Below are 22,584 nucleotides of genomic sequence, written 5' to 3'. Positions count from 1 at the left end.
TTTCTTAGGAAGGTAGAAGAGGTCAAAGTTCATTAGCAATTTCTCATTTTTCCAACAAAATTTACAAAATAATTTTTTTAGGGACCACATTACATTTGGAGTGACTTTGAGAGGCCGAGGTGGCACAAAATGCCCAAAAGTGACCTCATTATAAAATCTGCACCCCTCACGCTGCTCAAAACCACATCCAAGAAGTTTATTAACCCTTTAGGTGCTTCACAGGAACCAAAGAAATAGAAACAAGCTGTAGGAGGGCACCACCTATGGGAACCAATAAACCCATAAATGAAATAAAGGAGGAATCACCTCAGCATACCCAATTATACATGTTTAAGAGAGGGGGCGAGAAGGTGTGCAAAAAGAGGGATACACCTATATCACATACAAAAATAGGTCTTTATTAAGTTTAAGACACAAAAACACATTTAAAATCCTTTAAAACAGGCCAATAGCCACAATAAACATAATTTGTCCCTATAGGAGGCAAATTAACACCTCCTTCCGAAATGGCAAAATAAATATATAAAATCTATATAGGAGTGGCTTCCCAAGGCATATGTTGTATACACAAATCAAATTAACCTGTTATACAATAAGGATCATATGATATAGCACAATACAGACAATATGCTTATGCATACAATTATGTATATATACAATCAGTGTAACATTCAATACAAAGATATATATATATATATATATATATATATATATATATATATATGCCTAGTTAAATCCCTATAGATAGATGACCCGGTAGATGTTAAATCCTAGTCAGTATCAAAAGCAAGGGAATAGTAACCACCCACAGCAATAGATTACCAGCCAGGCTGGATTTACCAGATAGAAAAAGCCATATGATAGGGAAGGCAGGAGATAAGCGTCCCCACTTGTATCTTTGTCAGCAAGGACAACTTTGTCAGGGGTGGTAAATCCAGCCTGGCTGGTAATCTATTGCTGTGGGTGGTTACTATTCCCTTGCTTTTGATACTGACTAGGATTTAACATCTACTGGGTCATCTATCTATAGGGATTTAACTTGGCATATATATATACATACTAGAAGGTGGCCCGATTCTACGCATCGGGTATTCTAGAACTTACGTATTGTGTAGTTAAAGTATGATTTTTGTTATATATATATATAGATGTTGTTGTGTGTAGTTACCAAGTGTTTGTGTAGGGCGCTGTACATGTTCTGGGTGTTGTCTGGGTGTGGCGGGGGTGAGAGCGGTGTTGTTTGTGTGTTGCGTTGTGTGTGTTGCGTTGTTTGTGGAGCGCTGTGTGTCTGTAGCGTTGTGTGTGTTGCGCGGTTTGTGTGGGTGTGGAGTGTGTGTGTGTGTTTTGGGAGGAGGTATGTTTTGTGCAATGTGTGTGTTGTGCGGTATGTGCGTATATTTGTGTGTGCCGCGGTGTTTGTGTGTTGGGTGTTGTGTGTGTGCGGCGTTGTCTGTGTGTGTGGGTGTCTGTGTAGGGCAGTGTTTGTGGTTCCCAGTGTGTGTGTGGTGTGTTGGGCAGTGCGTGTGTGGCGGTGTGTGTGTGTGTTTTGGGGGGAGGTGTGCACCCCCCATCGTGCTTCATCCCCCATGCTGCGCACCCCCCATCGTGCTCCATCCCCCATGCTGCGCACCTCCCATCGTGCTCCATCCCCCATGCTGCGCACTCCCCATCGTGCTCCATCCCCTATGCTGCGCACTCCCCATCATGCGCCATCCCCCATGCTGTGCATTCCCCATCGTGCTCCATCCCCCATGCTGCGCACTCCCAAACGTGCTCCATCCCCCATGCTGCGCACTCCCAAACGTGCTCCATCCCCCATGCTGCGCACTCCCAAACGTGTTCCATCCCCCATGCTGCGCACTCCCAAACGTGTTCCATCCCCCATGCTGTGCACTCCCCATCGTGCTCCATCCCCCATGCTGCGCACTCCCCATCGTGCTCCATCCCCCATGCTGCGCACTCCCAAACATGCTCCATCCCCCATGCTGCGCACTCCCCATCGTGCTCCATCCCCCATGCTGCGCACCCCCCATCGTGCTCCATCCCCCATGCTGCGCACTCTTCATCGTGCTCCATCCCCCATGCTGCGCACCCCCCATCGTGCTCCATCCCCCATGCTGCGCACTCCCAAACGTGCTCCATCCCCCATGCTGCGCACTCCCAAACGTGTTCCATCCCCCATGCTGCGCACTCCCAAACGTGTTCCATCCCCCATGCTGCGCACTCCCCATCGTGCTCCATCCCCCATGCTGCGCACTCCCCATCGTGCTCCATCCCCCATGCTGCGCACTCCCAAACGTGCTCCATCCCCCATGCTGCGCACTCCCCATCGTGCTCCATCCCCCATGCTGCGCACCCCCCATCGTGCTCCATCCCCCATGCTGCGCACTCCCCATCGTGCTCCATCCCCCATGCTGCGCACCCCCCCATCGTGCTCCATCCCCCATGCTGCGCACTCCCCATCGTGCTCCATCCCCCATGCTGCGCACTCCCCATCGTGCTCCATCCCCCATGCTGTGCACCCCCCATCGTGCTCCACAGTCACACATCAGACAGTATACACGCACACATCTGATCGCATACACTCACACCCCACTTCTGCCTGTCCCCTCCGGTGTGCGGTCCCAGCAGCTGTGCTGTACGCAGTGCTCCTCTGCCTTCTGCCGACACGCACACACCCGATCGCATACATGCACACACCCAATCGCATACACGCACACACCCGATCGCATACACGCACACACCTGATCGCATACAAGCACACACCCGATCGCATACACGCACACACACACTGACGATATTGCACATACGCGCTCACACTCACAACATCCGGAGATACCACATGCTTCTGTCCATGTGATCCTCCGGCAGGTCCTGGAAGGTCACTGCACGCACAGTATCGCCGCCGAGAAGCAAGCGATATCACGGGATGTTGTGAGTGTGTGGATGCGATCTGATGTGTGTGTGAGGTGTGTGTGAGAGTGAGTGTGATCTGATGTGTGTGTCTGTTCTTATGTGTGTGCGTGTGTGTGTGTTCCGCCGCTGCAGGACCTTGATACGCTCACCTGGGAGCCGGTGTACGCTGGTAACCATGCTACACAATATTACTCGATGTGTGCCATGCTTACCAGCGTACCCCACCCCCCGCACGCACGGGAGCCCACACCAGCGTACGCCGGCAACCCCAGCAATGCAAGGGTATGTGTTGGCTGGGTTGCCGGCGTACGCTGATGTGGGCTCCCGGGGGTATAGCACTCACCTGGGAGTCGGGGCTCCATGTCGGTTCGGGGAATACGTGCGGGGGCGGGGCCAGAGCGAGCGTGCAATGCGTGAGGGGGGTGGGGCGTGGCCGAGTTGCCAATGCGTGCAGGAGGCCGGGGCAAGAGGCCAATCCGTGGAGGGGGGGCAGAGCCTGGGCAAGCGGCCAATCCGTGCGGGGGGCAGAGCGGGTCGGTCAATGAGACGCTTGTCGCAGTAAGGACAGAATTTTGGAGCAAGACAGACAGACAGACAGACAGAATAAGGCAATTATATATATAGATATATCTATCTATCTATCTATCTTTGTATTGAATGTTATACTGATTGTATATATACATAATTGTATGCATAAGCATATTGTCTGTATTGTGCTATATCATATGATCCTTATTGTATAACAGGTTAATTTGATTTGTGTATACAACATATGCCTTGGGAAACCACTCCTATATAGATTTTATATATTTATTTTGCCATTTGAGAAGGAGGTGTTAATTTGCCTCCTATAGGGACAAATTATGTTTATTGTGGCTATTGGCCTGTTTTAAAGGATTTTAAATGTGTTTTTGTGTCTTAAAATTAATAAAGACCTATTTTTGTGTGTGATATAGGTGTATCCCTCTTTTTGCACACCTTCTCGCCCCCTCTTTTAAACAGGAACCAAAGCAATGTGGAAGGAAAAAATGAAAATTATACTTTTTAACACAAAAATGTTACTTTTTGCCATAAAATTTTTATTTTCACAAGGGAGAAAAGAGAAAGTGCACTATACAATTTATTTTTTCCTGAGTATGCTGATTCCCCATACAGTTAGGTCCAGAAATCTTTGGACAGTGACACAATTTTCGCGAGTTGGGCTCTGCATGCCACCACATTGGATTTGAAATGAAACCTCTACAACAGAATTCAAGTGCAGATTGTAACGTTTAATTTGAAGGTTTGAACAAAAATATCTGATAGAAATTGTAGGAATTGTACACATTTCTTTACAAACACTCCACATTTTAGGAGGTCAAAAGTAATTGGACAAATAAACCAAACCCAAACAAAATATTTTTATTTTCAATATTTTGTTGCGAATCCTTTGGAGGCAATCACTGCCTTAAGTCTGGAACCCATGGACATCACCAAACGCTGGGTTTCCTCCTTCTTAATGCTTTGCCAGGCCTTTACAGCTGCAGCCTTCAGCTCTTGCTTGTTTGTGGGTCTTTCCTTCTTAAGTCTGGATTTGAGCAAGTGAAATGCATGCTCAATTGGGTTAAGATCTGGTGATTGACTTGGCCATTGCAGAATGTTCCACTTTTTTGCACTCATGAACTTCTGGGTAGCTTTGGCTGTATGCTTGGGGTCATTATCCATCTGTACTATGAAGCGCCGTCCGATCAACTTTGCGGCATTTGGCTGAATCTGGGCTGAAAGTATATCCCTGTACACTTCAGAATTCATCCGGCTACTCTTGTCTGCTGTTATGTCATCAATAAACACAAGTGACCCAGTGCCATTGAAAGCCATGCATGCCCATGCCATCACGTTGCCTCCACCATGTTTTACAGAGGATGTGGTGTGCCTTGGATCATGTGCCGTTCCCTTTCTTCTCCAAACTTTTTTCTTCCCATCATTCTGGTACAGGTTGATCTTTGTCTCATCTGTCCATAGAATACTTTTCCAGAACTGAGCTGGCTTCATGAGGTGTTTTTCAGCAAATTTAACTCTGGCCTGTCTATTTTTGGAATTGATGAATGGTTTGCATCTAGATGTGAACCCTTTGTATTTACTTTCATGGAGTCTTCTCTTTACTGTTGACTTAGAGACAGATACACCTACTTCACTGAGAGTGTTCTGGACTTCAGTTGATGTTGTGAACGGGTTCTTCTTCACCAAAGAAAGTATGCGGCGATCATCCACCACTGTTGTCATCCGTGGACGCCCAGGCCTTTTTGAGTTCCCAAGCTCACCAGTCAATTCCTTTTTTCTCAGAATGTACCCGACTGTTGATTTTGCTACTCCAAGCATGTCTGCTATCTCTGTGATGGATTTTTTCTTTTTTTTCAGCCTCAGGATGTTCTGCTTCACCTCAATTGAGAGTTCCTTAGACCGCATGTTGTCTGGTCACAGCAACAGCTTCCAAATGCAAAACCACACACCTGTAATCAACCCCAGACCTTTTAACTACTTCATTGATTACAGGTTAACGAGGGAGACGCCTTCAGAGTTAATTGCAGCCCTTAGAGTCCCTTGTCCAATTACTTTTGGTCCCTTGAAAAAGAGGAGGCTATGCATTACAGAGCTATGATTCCTAAACCCTTTCTCCGATTTGGATGTGAAAAATCTCATATTGCAGCTGGGAGTGTGCATTTTCAGCCCATATTATATCTTTAATTGTATTTCTGAACATGTTTTTGTAAACAGCTAAAATAACAAAACTTGTGTCACTGTCCAAATATTTCTGGACCTAACTGTATGTGGTAAAAATCAATTGTTTGGACGCACGGCAGAGCTCGGAAGGGAAGGAGCGTCATTTGAATTTTTGAACGCAAAATTAGCTGCACTCATTAGCGGACGCCATGTGCCTAAACAAGTGACCCCATTTTGGAAACTAGACCCCTCAAATAATTTTTCTAGATGTTTGGTGAGCACTTTGAATGCCTGGGGGCTTCACAGAAGTTTATAACGCTGAGCCGTGAAAAGAAAAACATTTTTTTTACCACATGCATGTGCATTTTCTCCTAAGTACGCAGATACCTCATATGTGGTGGAAATCAAATGTTTGGGCACACGGCAGGGCTTGGAAGGCAACAAGCGCCATTTGAATTTTTGAGTGCAAAATTAGCTGCACTCATTAGCGGACGCCATGTCGGGTTTGGAGACCCCTTGAGGTGCCTAAACAACAAGTGACCCCATTTTTAAAACTAGAGCCCTCAAATATTTTTTCTAGATGTTTAGCGAGCCCCAAGAGGCTCTACAGAAGTTGATAATGTTGAGCCATGAATACAATTTTATTTTTTTTTTACCATAAAACTGTTACTTGAACCAGGTAGCTTTTTTTTTCACAAGGCTATCAGGAAAAAATGCACCATAAAACATATTGTGCAATTTCTCCTGAGTACGCAGATACCTCATATGTGGTGGAAAGTAATTGTTGGGGCGCATGGCGGGGCTCAGAAGAGAAAGAGCGGCATTTGACAGCAAAATTGGTTGGAATCATTAGCTGACGTAATGTTGCATTTGGAGACCCCCCTGAGGTGTCTAAACAATGGAGCTCCCTCACAAGTGACCCCATTTTGGAAACTAGACCCCTCAAGGAATTTATCTAGATGTTTAGCGAGCCCCAAGGGGCTCTACAGAAGTTGATAATGTTGAGCCATGAATACAATTTTTTTTTTTTACCACAAAACTGTTGCTTGAACCAAGTAGCTTTTTTTTCACAAGGGTATCAGGAAAAAATGCACCACAAAACGTATTGTGCAATTTCTCCTGAGTACGCAGATATCTCATATGTGGTGGAAAGTAATTGTTTGGGTGCATGGTGGGACTCAGAAGAGAAGGAACACCATTTGACAGCAAAATTGGTTGGAATCATTAGCTAGACCCCTCAAGGAATTTATCTAGATGTTTGGCGAGCCCTTTCTACCCCCAGGGGTTCCACAGAAGTTGATAATGTTGAACCGTGAAATTTTATTTTTTTTTACCACAACATTTTTGCTTCAGCCAGGTAGATTTTTTTTTTTACAATGGTAACAGGAAAAAATGCATCATAAAATTTATTGTGCAATTTTTCCAGAGTACACAGATACCTCATATGTGGTGGAAAGTAATTGTTTGGGCGCACGGCAGGGCTCAGAAGAGAAGGAACGCCATTTGACTTTTCAAGCGCACAGACACGGTGCACTGATTGGCCGCACGGTCGGATGAGATACAAAAAGCGTCAGGGAAAAAATTGAGCAGGGATGCCGATCCGTTATGTGCATCCCTGATCAGCGCTCAGCCGCTGCAGGACGCACACACAAATGAGGTGCAAAAAAAACGACGCAAGATACGGACAAAAGAAAAAAAAGTCCCACCGAAAATTGACCACGGATGCCGATAAGTTATCTGCATCACTGATCAGCGCTCAGGGGGATGCAGAGACGGATGAGGTGTGAAAATGGACAGGGGATACAAAAAAAAATATACTCACAGTACCCAGAAGATTTGCAGGAGGATCACTGACCAGAGGAACTGCAGGAGGAATAAAAGGCAGAAAGTGGACAGCTTCTTACAGGAGAGCAGCAGGCATGAAGTTGGACAGCTCCTCAGAAGTCCCAAGAAGGACCCAGCGATGGAGGCAGATGTGATCGGGCCAGGGAAGACCTCGGACGACCTGGTGGAGGCAGGTAGGGAACATCGGAGAGGGAGAGCAGATGGAGAGGGGGGAGGGGGAGACCGGAGAAGAAGAGGCAGACGCATGGAAGCAGAATTGAGATCGCGTGGGGGCAGAGTGCAGTGGGGGGAGCAGATTCAGCGAGGGGTGGGGGCAGATTGCAGCCGGGGGGCACATTAGCATGGGCAGGGGCCATGACGGGAGCATGCAGGGGCAATCACGGGAGCGCGCAGGGCAGCATGCAATACTTATGGGTTGCGAGACCAGGAGCGGCAGCCAGAAAGCAGCGGCGAATGCAGCGGCGGTGGCAGTGGCAGCATCGGCGTGGTACTACAAGTACCAGCCAGTGCATGCTGCAGACATGTTGGGGGAGGGCTCCCCAGACCAACACAAGCCTGGGGAGGGCAGTCACATCCAGATCAGACCGCCCCACGCTGATTGGACCGATTGCGCGTCATACCACGATCGCTCCAATCAGTGCTGCAGGGGCTGGGGGGCACCATGCTTGATCTCCTGCTATGATCTGCTGCAGCTGCAGCGGCACCTCATAGCAGGATCTCACAATGTCGCACTGGTTCAGGCATTGTTTTACCCAAAACCAGTGCGAACGATGTGGTTGGCAGTTCAGATTTGAACAGCCAATCACAACGATCGTCGATGGGGGCTGGCGATGCCACCCCCCGGGGTCAAGCAACGGTCCCCTGCTGTAAGAAACAGCAGGGGACATCATTTGAAAGCCATTGATATGGCCACGGCAATCAAATGAACTTTCGGCAGTAGAGTTACGTCCCTGGTCGTTAAGTCATGTTAAAATAGGACATAACTTTACTGCCCGCGGTCGTGAAGGGGTTAAATACCCCTTCCTTCCTTTGGATTGTGCTGGTGATATTTTCAGTTCCTTCAAGCCAAGGTTGCAAGCAGATGGTTTGTTCCCCTCTGTGGTATTGTGACTGAAAGCTCTGATGAACTCCTTCTTGAGTCAGCTAATGATAAGTAGTTCATGCTTTTCCCCGTGTCCCCCTTGTGTCTTCTATAGTTGTTTAGTGGGGTTGACAAAGAGCTCATCCCATCTATTCACTATTTAGGGCCCAGCATTAGGGATACCTAGGGTCAGATATCCAGTTCTGCGCATAGGTGTGGAACTTATTTAGGGTGGTGAGGGACCCCAGGGACCAGCAGTAGGTTTGGTCAGAGGTCACCATCTTCCTAGACGCAGGGTTTCCCGTCCTTTTCATTCCCTTTCTCCATGTCCTTGGTACTTCGCCGTACCTAGCGTGACACTAGGATGCAGTGTGATTCAATTCTCCACTCGCTATTTTTGTGCTAAATATCTACAGCTGTGCCTCAATTCCAGAGGTTCTGAGGCAAAATCATCACATCTAAACAACAGAAAGACAGACATGAAGAATATATATTTTACAAGCATTCATTACCAAAACAAGTTTTGAAATGTGATATACTTAAGAGTTCCTGTCTCCAATCTGGGGCTGCACTTTTTAGTAAATAAAGCAGTGGGAAACCTGAGATTAGTGAATCTATATATATAATTGCCTTATTCTGTCTGTCTGTCTGTCTGTCTATCTGTCTGTCTATCTGTCTGTCTATCTGTCTGTCTGTCATGCTCCAAAATTGTGTCCTTACGGTGACACAAAGCTGATTGGCCCCTGGGCTCGCCATGGTCCCGCCCCCCCACACCGATTGGCCGCTCACCCAGGCTGCGCCCCCACACGGATTGGCCAGTTGCTCGCCCAGGCTCCGCCCCCCCACAGATTGGCCTCTCGCCCTGGCACCCTGCAGGCATTGGCAATTCGGCCACGCCACGCCCCGCCCCCCTCACGCAATGCACGCTAGCTCTGGCCCCGCCCCCTCCCTCCCCCCGCGCATTCCCCGAACTGACACGGCTGTTACCGAGGTGAGTACTGTACTTCCCCCCCACCCCCCCCCCCGCACATTCCCCGAACTGACACGGCTGTCACCGAGGTGAGTACTGTACTCCCCCCCCACCCTCACCCCCCCCCCCCGGCCTCCGCTCGCACGGGAGTGGTGTGGATACGTTGGTAACCATGCTCGCATGGTTACAAGCGCATCAAGGTCCTGCTGCTGCGGCGGAAGAAAACATACACACACATCAGATAACACTCACTCTCACACACACCTCACACACACCTCACACACACCTCACACACACCTCACACACACCTCACATCGCATTCACATACTTACAGCATCCGGCGATATCGCTTGCTTCTCGGCCTCGATACTGTGCTGTTGTGACCTTCCAGGACCTGACGGAGGATCACATGGCCAGAGGCATGTGGTATCTCCAGATGTTGTGAGTGTGAGCGCGTATGTGCGATATCGTCAGTGTCTGTGTGTGTGAGTGGATGCGATCGGGTGTGTGTGAGTGGATGCGATCGGGTGTGTGTGAGTGGATGCGATCGGGTGTGTGGGAGTGGATGCGATCGGGGGTGTGTGAGTGGATGCGATCGGGGGTGTGTGAGTGGATGCGATCGGGGGTGTGTGAGTGGATGCGATCGGGTGTGTGTGAGTGGATGCGATCGGGTGTGTGTGAGTGGATGCGATCGGGTGTGTGTAGGTGGATGCGATCGGGTGTGTGTGAGTGGATGCGATCGGGTGTGTGAGTGTCGGCAGAGGAGCACGGCGTGCTGGAGGAGGCTGGGAGCAGAGAGGCTGATCATGGGGAAGGCTGGGAGGGGGAGGCTGATGCTGGGGGAGACTGGGAGGGGAAGGCTGATGCTGAAGGAGGCTGGGAGGGGGAGGCTGGGAGGAAGGAGGCTGGGAGGAGAGAGGCTGATCCTGGGGAAGGCTGGGAAGGGGAGGCTGATGCTGAGGGAGGCTGGAAGGAGAGAGGCTGATGCTGGGGGAGGCTGGAAGGAGAGAGGCTGAGGCTGGGAGGAGAGAGGCTGATGCTGGGGAAGGCTGATGCTGAGGGAGGCTGGGAGGGGAAAGCTGATGCTGGGGAAGGCTGGGAGGACGGAGGCTGGGAGGAGAGAGGCTGATCCTGGGGAAGGCTGGGAGAGGGAGGCTGATGCTGGGGGAGGCTGGAAGGAGAGAGGCTGATGCTGGGGGAGGCTGGAAGAAGAGAGGCTGATGCTGGGGGAGGCTGATGCTGGGGGAGGCTGGGAAGAGAGAGGCTAATGCTGGGGAAGGCTGGGAGGAGAGAGGCTGATGCTGGGGACAGAGAGGAGAGGCTGATGCTGGGAGGAGAGAGGCTGATGCTGGGATGAGAGAGGCTGATGCTGGGAGGAGAGAGGCTGATGCTGGGGGAGGCTGGGAGGGGGAGGCTGATGCTGGGGGAGGCTGGGACGAGGGAGGCTGATGCTGGTGGAGGCTGATGCTTGGGGAGGCTGATGCTGGGGGAGGCTGGAAGGAGAGAGGCTAATGCTGGTGGAGGCTGATGCTTGGGGAGGCTGATGCTGGGTGAGACTGGGAGGGGAAGGCTGATGCTGAGGGAGGCTGGGAGGGGGAGGCTGGGAGGAAGGAGGCTGGGAGGAGAGAGGCTGATCCTGGGGAAGGCTGGGAACGGGAGGCTGATGCTGAGGGAGGCTGGAAGGAGAGAGGCTGATGCTGGGGGAGGCTGGAAGGAGAGAGGCTGATGCTGGTGGAGGCTGATGCTTGGGGAGGCTGATGCTGGGGGAGACTGGGAGCGGAAGGTTGATGCTGAGGGAGGCTTGGAGGGGGAGGCTGGGAGGAAGGAGGCTGGGAGGAGAGAGGCTGATTCTGGGGAAGGCTGATGCTGAGGGAGGCTGGGAGGGGAAAGCTGATGCTGGGGAAGGCTGGGAGGACGGAGGCTGGGAGGAGAGAGGCTGATTCTGGGGAAGGCTGGGAAGGGGAGGCTGATGCTGAGGGAGGCTGGAAGGAGAGAGGCTGATGCTGGGGGAGGCTGGAAGGAGAGAGGCTGAGGCTGGGAGGAGAGAGGCTGATGCTGGGGAAGGCTGATGCTGAGGGAGGCTGGGAGGGGAAAGCTGATGCTGGGGAAGGCTGGGAGGACGTAGGCTGGGAGGAGAGAGGCTGATCCTGGGGAAGGCTGGGAGAGGGAGGCTGATGCTGGAGGAGGCTGGAAGGAGAGAGGCTGATGCTGGCGGAGGCTGATGCTGGGGGAGGCTGGAAGGAGAGAGGCTGATGCTGGTGGAGGCTGATGCTTGGGGAGGCTGGGAGAGGGAGGCTGATGCTGAGGGAGGCTGGGAGGAGGGAGGCTGGGAGAGGTAGGCTGAGAGAAGAGAGGCTGATGCACACACACACACACACACACGCGCGCACTGCACAACACACCACACACCACACACACACACACTGGGAACCACAAACAACTGCCCTACACAGACACCCACACACACAGACAACGCTGCACACACACAACACCCAACACACAAACACCGCGGCACACACAAATATACGCACATACCGCACAACACACACATTGCACAAAACATACCTCCCCCCAAAACACACCACACACACACAAACCGCGCAACACACACACAACGCTACAGACACACAGCGCTCCACAAACAACGCAACACACGCAACACACATACAACACCGCTCTCACCCCCCGTCACACCCAGACAACACCCAGAACATGTACAGCGCCTACACAAACACTTGGTAACTACACACAACAACATCTATATATATATATATATATATATATATATAACAAAAATCATACATGAACTACACAATACGTAAATTCTAGAATACCCGATGCGTAGAATCGGGCCACCTTCTAGTTATCTAAATATAATCCAGTATCAAAACCTTTCACAAATGTTCCTAAAGGCTCTCGAAATGCCCAACTTACTAGCAGAGTTGAGCTCATTTTGTGGGATCTCAGTGTTAGAGTTGAGCGCGGTTCGCGGTTCGTGGTTCTCCAGTTCTAGGCTCGAGTGATTTTTGGGGTTGTTCGAGATCGAACTAGAACTCGAGCTTTTTGCAAAAGCTCGATAGTTCTAGATAAGTTCGAGAACAGTTCTAGCAGCAAAAAGCAGGGCTTTTTACAGCTACAGTGTGCAGGAGCCATCGCTGGCAGCCTGCCAGAAGCTGGTAACCAAGATAAACATCGGGTATCCAACCAAAGCGCTTTGGTTAGTAACCCGATGTTTACCCTAGTTACGTGCAGGAAGCCCACACTTCCCCGCTCAGCTCACTCCGCCCCCTCCTGCCCGCGGCATGTACACACGTACACACACACACACACACACACACACACACACAGACGGTCCCGCTCGGCTTACCTGCGGTCGGCCCGGGGGCAGCAGTCCTTGGCACTGGAAACTGTGCCTGCCGGCCCTTTAAGGCCACTGTGTTCTCCTGCATTGAGCATCATCTGTGGGCGGAGCTACCGCCCGGCGTCCTGCTCGGTCGCACAGATGAAGGAGTCACAGTGCCAGCCAGCGACCCCCAGCACATCGCTTCCCTCCGGCGCTGTGTGGGCCCCATCTGCACCGTGACCTGATCAGTATGTGGGACATCACTCCCTCCCCGCCCCTCCCTGTCCCCCCGTGCGTGTGTGGGCCCCGCAAAGCCGTGTGTGTGACCCCCGGAGCCGCGTGTGTGGGCCCCGCAGACCAAGGTGTGAGTTTGTATGTATGCATGTATGTATGCAGCAGAGCAGTATACGTGTCTGTATGTATGTATGTATATATGCAGCAGAGCAGTATGCGTGTCTGTATGTATGTATGTATATATGCAGCAGAGCAGTATGCGTGTCTATATGTATGTATATATGCAGCAGAGCAGTATGCGCGTCTGTATGTATGTATATATGCAGCAGAGCAGTATGCATGTCTGTATGTATGTATATATATATGCAGCAGAGCAGTATGCGTGTCTGTATGTATGTATATATGCAGCAGAGCAGTATGCGTGTCTGTATGCATGTATGTATGCAGCAGAGCAGTATACGTGTCTGTATGTATGTATATATGTAGCAGAGTAGTATGCGTGTCTGTCTGTATATATATGGCTATATATCTGGCTACAAAACTAGGGGGAACCCTACGTCATTTTTTTTTCATTTTTTTGGCTAAATACAAAGCTAAGCACCCCTTAGTGCCACATGAAAGGCACCAAAGGGTGCTCCACTTTTTCTCCACTTTTTCTCCATTTTTTTCTCCACTTTTTCTACATTTTTTTTCTCCATTTTTTCTCCACTTTTTCTTCACTTTTTCTTCACTTTTTCTCCACTTTTTATCCATTTTTTCTCCACTTTTTCTCCACTTTTTCTCCACTTTTTCTCTACTTTTTCTCCACTTTTTCTCCATTTTTTCTCCATTTTTTCTCCACTTTTTCTCCACTTTTTCTCCATTTTTTTCTCCACATTTTCTCCACTTTTTCTCCACTTTTTCTCCACTTTTTCTCCATTTTTTTCTCCATTTTTTTCTCCACTTTTTCTCCACTTTTTCTCCACTTTTTCTACATTTTTTTCTCCACTTATTCCCCACTTTTTCTCCACTTTTTATCCATTTTTTCTCCACTTTTTCTCCACTTTTTATCCATTTTTTTATCCATTTTTTCTCCGCTTTTACTCCACTTTTTCTCCACTTTTTCTCCATTTTTTTCTCTACTTTTTCTCCACTTTTTCTCCATTTTTTCTCCACTTATTCCCCACTTTTTATCCATTTTTTCTCCACTTTTTCTCCACTTTTTATCCATTTTTTTCTCCATTTTTTCTCCACTTTTTCTCCATTTTTACTCCACTTTTTCTCCACTTTTTCTCCATTTTTTTCTCCACTTTTTCTCCACTTATTCCCCACTTTTTCTCCACTTTTTATCCATTTTTTCTCCACTTTTTCTCCACTTTTTCCTCCACTTTTTATCCATTTTTTTATCCATTGTTTCTCCGCTTTTACTCCACTTTTTCTCCACTTTTTCTCCATTTTTTTCTCTACTTTTTCTCCACTTTTTCTCAACTTTTTCTCCATTTTTTCTCCACTTTTTCTCCACTTATTCCCCACTTTTTATCCATTTTTTCTCCACTTTTTCTCCACTTTTTATCCACTTTTTATCCACTTTTTATCCATTTTTTCTCCACTTTTTCTCCATTTTTACTCCACTTTTTCTCCATTTTTTTCTCTACTTTTTCTCTACTTTTTCTCCACTTTTTCTCCACTTTTTCTCCACTTTTTCTCCACTTTTTCTCCACTTTTTCCCCATTTTTTTCTCCACTTTTTCTCCACTTTTTCTACATTTTTTTCTCCACTTTTTCTCCACTTTTTCTCCATTTTTACTCCACTTTTTCTCCACTTTTTCTCCATTTTTTTCTCCACTTTTTCTCCACTTTTTCTCCACTTTTTCTCCATTTTTTTCTCCACTTTTTCTCCACTTTTTCTCCACTTTTTCTCCATTTTTTTCTCCACTTATTCTCCACTTTTTCTCCATTTTTTTCTCCACTTATTCTCCACTTTTTCTCCATTTTTTTCTCCACTTATTCTCCACTTATTCTCCACTTTTTCTCCATTTTTTTCTCCACTTATTCTCCACTTATTCTCCACTTTTTCTCCATTTTTTTCTCCACTTTTTCTCCACTTTTTCTCCATTTTTTCTCCACTTTTTCTCCACTTTTTCTCCACTTTTTCTCCACTTTTTCTCCACTTTTTCTCCACTTTTTCTCCACTTATTCTCCACTTTTTCTCCATTTTTTTCTCCATTTATTCTCCACTTTTTCTCCATTTTTTTCTCCACTTTTTCTCCACTTTTTCTCCACTTTTTCTCCACTTTTTCTCCTTTTTTTTCTCCACTTTTTCTCCACTTATTCTCCACTTTTTCTCCACTTTTTCTCCACTTTTTCTCCATTTTTTTCTCCACTTTTTCTCCACTTTTTCTCCACTTATTCTCCACTTTTTCTCCATTTTTTTCTCCACTTATTCTCCACTTTTTCTCCATTTTTTTCTCCACTTTTTCTCCACTTTTTCTCCATTTTTTTCTCCACTTTTTCTCCATTTTTTTCTCCACTTATTCTCCACTTTTTCTCCACTTTTTTCTCCACTTTTTCTCCACTTTTTCTCCACTTTTTCTCCACTTTTTCTCCACTTTTTCTCCATTTTTTTCTCCACTTATTCTCCACTTTTTCTCCATTTTTTTCTCCACTTTTTCTCCACTTTTTCTCCACTTTTTCTCCATTTTTTTCTCCACTTTTTCTCCACTTTTTCTCCACTTTTTCTCCACTTTTTCTCCGTTCTTTTTCTATGGTCGGTCTACCCATTAGCTCTGCCATGCATACTGTAGCTCTACACCTACTGCACATGTTACTTTATGATTGACATCTCTTTCGTACCAGAGCTGTCTAAGTCTACTCTGACCCCATATTTGTCATTACTATATTGTCCTTGTACTGTATTATGACATTTGTATCATGTGTTTCATTTCTTGCTGTGTTGCAATTTTTTTGCTGCATCCCAATTGTACCTCTACATTGTTCGAGTTTATGTTATTGTTCTCTCACTCTTATGTGATACTGATTATTGTCATTTTTCATGATTACATGCAGATAAGTCCACTCTGACGAAGGCTCAGGCTGAAACGTCATTTGTAACTTGTTTTGGACAAAAACATATATGCTTATGAAAAAAATTTTTTTCTTAATACGGACCAATAAAGAGTGATTTTGCATTACTATCCGTTGTGACTTACTGACTTAGTCTGGGAGATTTAGAGTGCCGAGGTTACTCACTAATTTTATCTATTATTACCTCTGAGCACCTATATACCAGTGAGCAGAGCTTCCTCTACAGTAGTTCTCCTGATTAGGCATGCCCTTACCTCATGAGCAGGGCATTGCAGCTTTGGTAGCAACCATTACGACATGGACTCTGCTGCTGTGGACCCGGGGAGAGTGAGTGCAGATTCATTGCACCCACACTCCTCACATGAAGGGTCCGCACTCCTAGAAAATGGGGGATACGTTCCCTGAGTGTCTCCCCCCCATATTCTAGATGGTCCAGAGTCGTCGTGGGACCCCTTTATTTTTTTTCTTACAATAAATTGGTGAAAGAGGAAATGTTTTGGGGACTGTTTTTTCAAATAAATTTCTTTTGTCGATTTTTTTTTTTTTGTTAGTACTGACAGTTTATGATGTTGGGTATCTAATAGACGCCATAACATCACAAACTGCTGGCCTTGATCTCAGGTGACTTTACAGCTAGTATCAACCCGATTTATTACCCCGTTTGCCACTGCACCAGGGCACGGGATGAGCTGGGGTGAAGCGCCAGGATTGGCGCATCTAGTGGATGCGCCACGTCTGGGGTGCCTGCGGCCTGCTATTTTTAGGCTGTGAAGGCCCAATAACTATGGACCTTCCCACCCTGAGAATACCAGACCACAGCTGTCCGCTTTACCTTGGCTGGTGATCCAATTTGGGGGGGACCCTACTTTTATTGTGTAATTATTAATATTTATAAAATAATTATAAAAAAGAGCCTGAGGGGACCTCCACATTGGATCCCCAACCACGGTAAAGCTGCCAGCTGTGGTTTTCAGGCTACAGCCGTCTGCTTTACCCTAGCTGGCTATCAAAAATGGGGGGACCCAACGTCATTTTTTTTTTTAACCATTTTTTAAATAGAAAAAATTATTGGGCTTCCCTGTATTTTGATTGCCAACCAAGGTAACGGCAGGCAGATGGGGGTGGCAACCCATAGCTGTCTGCTTTATCTGCGCTGAGAATGAAAAATACCGCGGAGCGCTACGTCATTTTTTTAAAGATTTATTTTTACAGCACTGTGATGTCTAGCAATCAAAATACAGGGAAGCCCATTTTATTTTTAGTTATTTAAATAAATAATTAAAAAAAATATATATGGGCTCCCGCTGCATTTTTTGTATTGCTAGCTAAGGGTAATCCAAGCAGCTACTGGCGGCTAACCCCCACTGCTTGGTGTTACCTTCACTGGCAATGGAAAATCCAGGGAAGCATTTTTTATTTTTTTTGCCAAAAAACTACAAAAAAAAGGACGTGAGCTTCGCCATATTTTTGTATGCTAGCCAGGTACAGCAGGCAGCCACGGGCTGCCTCCAACCCCCAGTTGCCTATTTGTACCCGGCTGGGAACCAAAAATATAGGGAAGCCCGTTTTTTTTTAATTATTTCACTTATTTCATGAAATAATTAAAAAACAAATGACGTGGGCTTCGCCCCATTTTTGTGTCCAGCCGGGTACAACTAGGCAGCTGGGGATTGGAATCCGCAGCACAGGTTAGCCCGAGGTTTCTGGGCGCCTCTACTGCAGATTTCAGTCCGCAGCCTCCCCAGAAAATGGCGCTCTCATAGAAGCGCCATCATCTGGCGCTGTATCCAACTCTTCCAACAGCCCTGGAGCCGGGTGGCTTGTTGGGTAATCATGAGTTAATACTGGCTTTGTTTTACTAGCCAGTATTAAGCCAGAGATTCTTAATGTCAGGCACGTTTGACCCGGCCATTAAGAATCTCCAATAAAGGGTTAAAAAAAACACCACACAGAGAAAAAATACTTTAATAGAAATAAATACACAGACACATTAGATACTCCATCTTTATTACCCCCTGTCAGCCCTCCACGATCCTGCTCTTCTGTCTTCTTTCTTTCTAGTGTAGTAGTAGTGACGATTGTAGTGAGGATGAGATTCACCAGCTCATCACTTGGGGCTGGGGAACCTCCATCCTCACTACAATGCTCACTACAATCCTCACTAGTGTAGTAGTAGTGACGATTGTAGTGAGGATGAGATTCACCAGCTCATCACTTGGGGCTGGGGAACCTCCATCCTCACTACAATGCTCACTACAATCGGGAAGCAGCGTGCAGCCTTCACTCCGTGAGTGATCAGTGCTGGCTGTCAGCGGTAACAGCGGTAACGCTGACAGACGCGTTACCATAGCAACGGTGCTCTCGGAGCCGCGGTTAGCGGTGACATCACCGCTAACTGCGTTGCTATGGCAACGGTGATCTCCGTTAATGACCGGCTGTGACAGCCGGTCCCTAACGGAACGGGGAGTCGACCGTGTGCTAGAGCATGTCGCCGGTACACGGCGATACACATATGTGCACCGTGTACCGGAGAGATGCACTCGCAGGTCCTACATGACGTGTCATAGTCATGTGACCAGTCTGTAGCCAATGAGATAATAGCCACGTGACTGGTCACATGGCTATTCTGACGTCATGACAGGTCCTGCATCTCTGCTGGCAGTGCCGGTCACGGGAGGATTCAGCGATCATCGGATGGAATAGCGGCAGGAGACAGAGTGCAGAAGGGATCGCGAGGACCGGTAAGTGTTATGGCAATGTTTATTAACTGTTTGTGTACATTTATCATGCATTTTTCTGTGTTTGTGATTGCCTCCCATTATAGCCTATTGGCTCGAGTTCGGTTCGTCGAACGTTCGACGAACCGAACTCGAACGGGACACCCGTTCGGCGAGCCGACCTCGAGCCGAACCGCGACCGGTTCGCTCATCTCTACTCAGTGTGCAGAGCGGGATCCCACAAATCTCTGCACCTGCTCTAAGTGTGCCGCCCCCGTGCCAGCAGCCGAGCTGCTCGGATCCGGATCCGCAATGTGGCTCGAGGGGTCTCCGGACCCGGGGGTCTTGCGGACACGTCGAAAAAGGGGATTGTTTATATGTGGGATTTTCAATACAGTCCGTGACGCCACCCACGGTGTGTGGTAAAATGGGGTACCACCGCTGCTATTAGGGAGCTCCTGGGGGAGTTGGGATGGCAGCTAGTTGTTATTAACCCTCCATGGGTAGGCATGGATGCCCCGGGCCCAGTGTCACTGTGCTGACGATGGTGGCTGCATTTTTTGTATTGCTAGCTAAGGGTAATCCAAGCAGCTACTGGCGGCTAACCCCCACTGCTTGGTGTTACCTTCACTGGCAATGGAAAATCCAGGGAAGCATTTTTTATTTTTTTTGCCAAAAAACTACAAAAAAAAGGACGTGAGCTTCGCCATATTTTTGTATGCTAGCCAGGTACAGCAGGCAGCCACGGGCTGCCTCCAACCCCCAGTTGCCTATTTGTACCCGGCTGGGAACCAAAAATATAGGGAAGCCCGTTTTTTTTTAATTATTTCACTTATTTCATGAAATAATTAAAAAACAAATGACGTGGGCTTCGCCCCATTTTTGTGTCCAGCCGGGTACAACTAGGCAGCTGGGGATTGGAATCCGCAGCACAGGTTAGCCCGAGGTTTCTGGGCGCCTCTACTGCAGATTTCAGTCCGCAGCCTCCCCAGAAAATGGCGCTCTCATAGAAGCGCCATCATCTGGCGCTGTATCCAACTCTTCCAACAGCCCTGGAGCCGGGTGGCTTGTTGGGTAATCATGAGTTAATACTGGCTTTGTTTTACTAGCCAGTATTAAGCCAGAGATTCTTAATGTCAGGCACGTTTGACCCGGCCATTAAGAATCTCCAATAAAGGGTTAAAAAAAACACCACACAGAGAAAAAATACTTTAATAGAAATAAATACACAGACACATTAGATACTCCATCTTTATTACCCCCTGTCAGCCCTCCACGATCCTGCTCTTCTGTCTTCTTTCTTTCTAGTGTAGTAGTAGTGACGATTGTAGTGAGGATGAGATTCACCAGCTCATCACTTGGGGCTGGGGAACCTCCATCCTCACTACAATGCTCACTACAATCCTCACTAGTGTAGTAGTAGTGACGATTGTAGTGAGGATGAGATTCACCAGCTCATCACTTGGGGCTGGGGAACCTCCATCCTCACTACAATGCTCACTACAATCGGGAAGCAGCGTGCAGCCTTCACTCCGTGAGTGATCAGTGCTGGCTGTCAGCGGTAACAGCGGTAACGCTGACAGACGCGTTACCATAGCAACGGTGCTCTCGGAGCCGCGGTTAGCGGTGACATCACCGCTAACTGCGTTGCTATGGCAACGGTGATCTCCGTTAATGACCGGCTGTGACAGCCGGTCCCTAACGGAACGGGGAGTCGACCGTGTGCTAGAGCATGTCGCCGGTACACGGCGATACACATATGTGCACCGTGTACCGGAGAGATGCACTCGCAGGTCCTACATGACGTGTCATAGTCATGTGACCAGTCTGTAGCCAATGAGATAATAGCCACGTGACTGGTCACATGGCTATTCTGACGTCATGACAGGTCCTGCATCTCTGCTGGCAGTGCCGGTCACGGGAGGATTCAGCGATCATCGGATGGAATAGCGGCAGGAGACAGAGTGCAGAAGGGATCGCGAGGACCGGTAAGTGTTATGGCAATGTTTATTAACTGTTTGTGTACATTTATCATGCATTTTTCTGTGTTTGTGATTGCCTCCCATTATAGCCTATTGGCTCGAGTTCGGTTCGTCGAACGTTCGACGAACCGAACTCGAACGGGACACCCGTTCGGCGAGCCGACCTCGAGCCGAACCGCGACCGGTTCGCTCATCTCTACTCAGTGTGCAGAGCGGGATCCCACAAATCTCTGCACCTGCTCTAAGTGTGCCGCCCCCGTGCCAGCAGCCGAGCTGCTCGGATCCGGATCCGCAATGTGGCTCGAGGGGTCTCCGGACCCGGGGGTCTTGCGGACACGTCGAAAAAGGGGATTGTTTATATGTGGGATTTTCAATACAGTCCGTGACGCCACCCACGGTGTGTGGTAAAATGGGGTACCACCGCTGCTATTAGGGAGCTCCTGGGGGAGTTGGGATGGCAGCTAGTTGTTATTAACCCTCCATGGGTAGGCATGGATGCCCCGGGCCCAGTGTCACTGTGCTGACGATGGTGGCTGCAGGGGCCGGCGCGCCCGGTCGGACCGGGGGATGTTAGTGTACTCACAGTCAAGAAATCCCCCAAGTCGTTAACCAAGGTGCCAGTGGCCGGAGCTCCGCGGCCGGGTGTATTCTGGTCCCTCACCCGAGGTGATGGTCTGTGTCACTTTTCTCTGCACTATTGTTAGTTCTCCTTGGACTTCTCGGTATGGAACCCGGGAGTCCGCTCCCAGAACTACGGGTGGGAGCCTTGCCCGCAAACGCTGATTCTTGGGATCTAACGGGCCCTGGCGGATGCCCTATCCCCACGGTGGGCTGCTGGTCTGCTTTTGGGACTTTGGGTGGGACAGGACCTGTAATCCTGTCCTCAACTGGTTAAATAACATAGCCGGTGGTTCCGGTCGTTGCTTCAGGGTCCAGGTACCCCCTCTGTGCACGGTTTCCGGGTCGGTTATCCGGTGTCGATACCGGCGGGCTCCTACCCTGCCCCAGTCCACCTCAGATCTCCGGCAGCCGTCTTCCCGTCTCCTGCAGACACGGACCACCGTCTGCCACCTAGCCAGTACGTCGGGGCTCCAACCTCGACGCCTTTCCTGTCTGGCTGACACTCCACTTTCTCCAGGGAGCTCCAACTCCCTCTTGTCACTGTCAACTCTCCTCAGCTTCAACTTAAAACTGCACTTCTTCCCGCCCCGGGTTCTCTAGACCCCTAGGTGGGCGCTCTCCTTCCGCCTGGTCCCGCCCACTGGTGTGTCTTTCCTGTCTTTCCTACCCTGGGGGGATAACTAGGGTTTTGTCTTCTTGGATGTAACTCTGTTAGGGAAGGTGTTGTGTGGGGGCCTATTGTGTGTGACCACCTGGGGGCGCCAGGGCGTCACATTCCCCCTTGGTTTAATACAGACTGTCCGCGGGCTGTCCGACCACTGACATTTATTGAACAGGAACTGCAAATAGAAAAAAGGTAACATGTAAAGCATCCTAAAACATCTCTTCCCTTACGGGAGGCACACTTCTGAAACATTACGGAAACGGACCACATTCTTATTGCACCCACCACCCAAACAAACCTGTTTCCTGGTGCCACCTCTAAAACTGGTTGGCACCCCTTTTCCCAAGTCCAGAAACTGTTCCGGGTGATGCCCACTTGGGCCGGGTAAAAAGTTCCTTACCTGGCAGTCCTTTGCAAGGGCCCCATAGTCCGGGGACCCCTGGCCTGGA

This window comes from Anomaloglossus baeobatrachus (assembly GCF_048569485.1).
Source record: "Anomaloglossus baeobatrachus isolate aAnoBae1 chromosome 5 unlocalized genomic scaffold, aAnoBae1.hap1 SUPER_5_unloc_27, whole genome shotgun sequence".
Taxonomy (NCBI): domain Eukaryota; kingdom Metazoa; phylum Chordata; class Amphibia; order Anura; family Aromobatidae; genus Anomaloglossus; species Anomaloglossus baeobatrachus.
This window is presented reverse-complemented; position numbering follows the sequence as displayed.